We start from the raw sequence: 6000 nt of genomic DNA, 5'->3' as shown, positions 1-6000 counted from the left end.
GGGCCGGAAGATCCGTAAACATGTAGCATGTGTTGCAGGTGACCATGTGGATTTTCTTCTCTTCCATACTGTTATTGCTGATGCAGTCTATGATGGGTGGAAGCTCAGATGAGCTTCCTGCTTCTCCAATCCCTGGTTTTGCGATGTCCTCAAACAGCGAGACCCGGCAAGTCCCAGCGATCGATCAGCTAAAGGCGACTCTTCTCCTCTTCCCAGAATGCACCGGAAATATGCAGATGAGCTTCCTGCTTCTCTAATCCCTGGTTTTGCGATGTCCTCAAACAGCGAGACCCGGCAAGTCCCAGCGATTGATCAGCTTAAGGTGACTCTTCTCCTCTTCCCAGAATGCACCGGAAATATGCAGTTGAGCTTCCTGCTTCTCCAATCCCTGGTTTTGCGATGTCCTCAAACAGCGAAACCTGGCAAGTCCCAGCGATCGATCAGCTTAAGGCGACTCTTCTCCTCTTCCCAGAATGCACCGGAAATATGCAGATGAGTTTCCTGCCTCTTCAATCCCTGGTTTTGCATTGTCCTCAAACAGCGAGACCCGGCAAGTCCCAGCGATCGATCAGCTTAAGGCGACTCTTCTCCTCTTCCCAGAATGCACCGGAAATATGCAGATAAGCTTCCTGCTTCTCCAATCCAATCCAAGTTACTTTCCTTGTCTCCTGCCTTATTACTCCGTGCCTTCTACTTGCATCACAATCTCTGGGGGTCCTGCCCTGGTTGGAGAGGGTTTTACCATCTGCACTGCCATCACCATCTACTTCTCCAGAGATCATCTGCAGTGCCGGCTATACTACAGTCGAACACTCCAACTGGCGTCACGAATCACTACATAAACTTTATCCCCATTCAACACTACCCCTTTTACATGACCGCCTGGGACCACGGACCGAGTCACCGCTGCTGTGACATCTCCCATTGAAGTTAACGGGCCCAATACCGAGTATCCCACGGCCCCTCAGGCGCGTCATTTTTGGCGTCTACGAACAGGATTACCGTGCATGCCTTAAGTCCTACAGGAGCAACGACCTGTAGCAACTGAGACGGTGAGTCGCACCCCTGCAAAGGTTAACTAGAGGGAGAAGATGTCTAATCCCGGCGACGCTCAGGGTGCAGCAGCTGCAGCTCCCATATTGCCTCTCACCATGCCTTATATACCTGGTGCGATATGGCTGCCACAGTACAATGGCGAATCACACACTTTAAGTGACTTTAAAGGGAAGCTGCGCAGCATGTTTGAAATTTACCCTATGTCAGAGGAGCAGAAAGTCAGTATACTTACAAGTCAGCTCAGTGGCGATGCTCAGAGAGAAGTTAAATCTTGGCCAGCGACTGATAAAAAGACTGTAAAAGACATTTTTGCTAAATTAAAGGATACTTTTGACACCCGTGCTGCTTCAGAAATAAAGATGCGATTTTTCAGCTGCAGACAGAAATCACAGGACACTGTCAGAGACTATGCCCTTAACCTGCAGGAGGCGCTGCAAGCCATTAAACAAATTGATCCAGACAGTGTAAGAGATGAGAGCAAAATGCTGAAAGAACAGTTTATTGAAGGTCGTCTGTCTGACTCCAGTAAGGCACAACTTCGCATGATGTCATTGCAGAACCCTGACATGGACTTTGTTCAGTTTAAGGACAGATCCATCCATATCTAAAGAGAATCTACCTATGTCTGCACTGAGCCAGTTAAACATCCAGCAGTTACATACCACCAGGGGGCAGTATCCTCACCCCAGGTGCCTGCAGTGCAGCATGTGCAGACTCCAGTTGATGATTCTATTGCCGATTTACAGCTGCAAGTACAGGAACTGACTAAAAATATGGCTGATCTAAGTAAAACTGTTCAGACTCTCCAGACTTATTCCCCCACAGAGAGGATCCAACTAGCATCCAGCCCGGATGATCTCCCATGGCGATGGCCAAAGAGGATGCCACGACATCAGCGACGACTGACTCGCACCGGCAGGAGAACAACAGACCGATTTGACTATTCTGGAAGACCCAACTGCAGACGGTGCAATAAGGTGGATCACATCAAAAGAGAATTGTCACGCCATTCTGTTTGTATCTGGTTGTCGGCGTGACAATACATGTTTTTTGCTTTAACCCCTTGCTCCTTTCCACCTAATTGAGCTGGGATACTGCTGGCTGTTACCTGTATGGAACCTGCTCAGTTCCCTGCTCTGCTGCGTAGCTGCACATGTAGTGTTAGGTCTTTGCTCTGCTGCTTGGCTATTTGCTTGTGCAGTCCCTGGTCGCCGCTGTGGGGGCTGTCCGTGGGTTGTGAGGTCATTTGCAGCTGGTGCATGACTTTCCACGTGTGTCTAGGCTTGCAGACGATGCCAGGTGCTCTAAGTTGCAGTTCCTGCACTGATTGTGCTGCAATGGTTTCTGTGTGTGCTTAGGGTGTACGCATCCACACCTCCCTTGCTTTTATCAGGGTTAGTGTGTGTACTTGAAATGCTGTCCCCAGCCAATTGCTGAGGGGCAGCTCCTTTATAAACTTACCCAGCCCCATGGGCGGGGCCAGAGCTACTCACAACTCACAAAGCTCCTGAACCTTGCCATATGTGTCTTGTGTCTGTGTCCCTGGACCTCGTCTGTCTCTGTTTTGGTACCAAATTCCCTGCCTTGATTCCTGCTTTGTCCTGTTCCCTTACCCTGCTCCGGAGGCGGTATATCTGGGCCTGAATCCCTGATCCTGTACCTGTCCTGTACGTGACCCCATCTAAATTCGCCCTGGCCTGGAGGCGGAGTATCCAGGCTTGAATCCTTGATCCTGTACCTATGTCTGAACTGTCTGCTGTGTTATGTTCGTGGAATCCCTCTGTTTGGAGCCCCACGCCCAGTGACTCAGAGACTCTTGTAACCGGTGTTCATGCTGAGCATCTACTAGAGCTGTGCTCTGACTACCATGCAGTGTTAGCTCCATGCAGGTCCAGCAATCCTACGGTGTTAGCACCATCACGCTTGAGTTCCTTCCTAGGTCCGATGCCCGGAGCCTGTCGACCGCAGTCTGGAACCTGATGACCGCTGCCTGGAGCTGGATGACTGCAGTGGTGTCTGTAGGTCGTGTTGGATGTCTGGAACCAAACGACTCCCGTCTGATGTCTGCCGGTGACTCTGATGTCCTGTGGGTGACCCTGATGTCCTGATGACCTCGTGTACCCTGATATCCTGATGACCTCGTGTACCCTGATGTCCTCGTGACCTCGTGTGTCCTGATGTCCTGATGACCTCTTGTGTCCTGATGTCCTGATGACCTTGTGTGTCCTGATGTCCTGATGACCTCGTGTGTCCTGATATCCTGCCTGTGTCTCGATGTCCTGCTTATGAGTGCCTCGGTGATCCGATGGTGCCTTGGGGTCCACTGGGTGGTACCCTTCCGGGAGGTGTGGAATCGGGAGCCTGGCTTAGAACTGTTTTGTCTATGTACTGTGACTTTACTTTAAGTAAACTTTATTTATACCTGAAGTTGTGCGGTATTATCTAGTCCTACGTGTCTTCTTTGTCCACATGCTCAGCTGCCACCGAGGACCACCCCCCAGGAGTAAGACAATCTGGTCCAACTAACTGGAGAAACAGGTATGTTGGAGGACGTCCACTTATACCCGTGGTAGTGGATGGTATCCCCTTCACCGCCCTCATGGACACTGGATCACAGGTAACCACAATGCCTCACACACTGTACCAAAGATATTGGACTGAGACTGATTTCACCCAACTTCCTGATGGTAACTTGTCATTAATAGCCAGTAATGGTCAACCTCTGACACAGGTGGGGTACAAAGAGGTTGTCATTAAAGTGGGGAAGGTGGAGCTCAAAGCTCAAGGTCTTGTGGTGGTAGAGGTGGAAAGAGGAGAGTGTCCACCTATCATAACACTGGGCACAAATGTGATTGAAAATTGTTTAAGTGAGGTCATCACCATTTTGAAAGACATAGCCGAGTCGGCCCCATACAAAGAACAGCATGCCCTCAATAAAGATATCAAGGCCCTTGTGCAGCAACAGCAGGTGGTGTTAACTGGTGAAGATATTGGTAGCATAGGGGTGAGTGATCCCTACTCCATTATGCTTCCCCTTAGGAGTGAGACTCTCATCTGGTGCAGAGCAGCCATAGGCATCAGAGGACGGGACTACCAAGCTCTACTTGAACCAGTCTATTCAGATAGCAGACCTACTGTGCTGATGGTCAGGGGAATTGTTGATGTTAAAAGGGGCAGGGTCCCAGTACATGTTCTGAACTGTGGAGAGGAGGAAGCTCGCTTGCCCCGTTATGCAACCGTAGCCAAACTATTCACAGTCAGCAACAATGACATTCAGGCTGTGGAACCCTTGACTCCGTCAGAAGCGATGGGTGGCAATGGCACTTCTGTTCAGACAGAGGAATAGTTCCAAAAGATACATGTTGGCACCGACTCCACTCCTGTACATCAGAAAAAGGGAGTGCAGCGGGTGGTGCAAGAATTCGAGAGGGTTTTCATTAAGCATCCTTTGGATTTTGGGCAGGTAAAAGGGTTTCAACATAACATCCCCACACAGGGCCGCCATCAGGGCTTGACAGCCCTTACTGCTGTATGGGGCCTGGTGAACAGCAGTACAGAAGGGGGCCCTACAGATCAGGGGCCCCGCTCCTGTGCTTCCAGTCATCGGGCCCCAAGTGCTGTGTGTCATCGGGCACCGGGCAGGCCCCAAGTGTGCGTTGCAGTCGGGCCCCAAGTGTGCACTGCAGCCGGGCCTGCAGCGCACACATCAGCAGAGCCGCCACAGCGGCTGACATCGGAAAGCTGCAGAAGTGATGAAGGACCTGTGGTGACATCATCATTATCACAGGCCTTCAGCATTGATCAGCTCCACCCCCGATCACATGACAATGGCGTCACCACAGGTCCTTTCAGCTCACACAGCAGCAGCTCTTCATCGCAGGAGCACGGTCAGGTAAGAAGAAAGTTTTTATTTTATTATTGAAAGGGGCAGAATGTAGACACACAGAGGCAGAATGGAGACTTGGGGACAGGATTGGAGACACACAGGGGCAAATATGTAGACACGGGGGCAGAATACAAGACATGGGGCAGAATGCAGATATGGGAGTGCAATGCAGATATGGGGGCAGAATGCGAGACATGGGGGCAGAATGCAGACATGGGGCAGAATGCGAGCCATGGGGGCAGAATGCGAGCCATGGGGGCAGAATGTAGACATGGGGCGAGAATGCAGACATGGAGGCAGAATGCAAGACATAGGGGCAGAATGTGAGACATGGGGTAGAATGCAGGACATTGGGGCAGAATGCAAGACATGGGTCAGAATGCAGACATGGGGCAGAATGTGACAGTAAGACACAGGAGGGGGCAGAATGTGAGACATGGGGGCAGAATGCAAGACATGGGGGCAGAATGTGACCGTGAGACACAGTAGGGGGCAGAATGTGACAGTGAGACACAGGAAGGGGCAGAATGCGAGACATGGGGCAGAATGACTCACAGGAGGGGGCAGAATGTGACCGTGAGACACAGGAGGGGGCAGAATGTGACAGTGAGACACAGGAGGGGGCAAAATGTGAGGCACGGGGCAGAATGTGACAGTGAGACACAGGAGGGGGCAGAATGTGACAGTGAGACACAGGCGGGGGCAGAATGTGACAGTGAGACACAGGAGGCGGCAGAATGTGAGACACATGGGGCAGGAAGGGAGACATTGTGCAGGATCATGGGGCAGGATGGATGCGATGTAGACAAATGGGGCAGGATCGGGAGATCATATGGGGGCAGAATGGATACGCATGAGGGCAGGATGAGAGAAAATATGGCTGGAGCCAGGAATGAGACACACAGGGGTCAGGATAAGGGATATTATTACCATAGGGGCTAATTATGGGATATTATTACCACAGTGATGTATTTATTTTATTTTTTTGAAGATACTGTTAAATGGGGGGAGGTTCTGTTACTGTGCAGAGGGATACTATGTTGCCTTTTTTTCTTCAT

The sequence above is a fragment of the Dendrobates tinctorius genome, unplaced genomic scaffold, assembly GCF_039654945.1.
Source record: "Dendrobates tinctorius isolate UK_male_01 unplaced genomic scaffold, ASM3965494v1 ptg000043l, whole genome shotgun sequence".
Taxonomy (NCBI): domain Eukaryota; kingdom Metazoa; phylum Chordata; class Amphibia; order Anura; family Dendrobatidae; genus Dendrobates; species Dendrobates tinctorius.
This window is presented reverse-complemented; position numbering follows the sequence as displayed.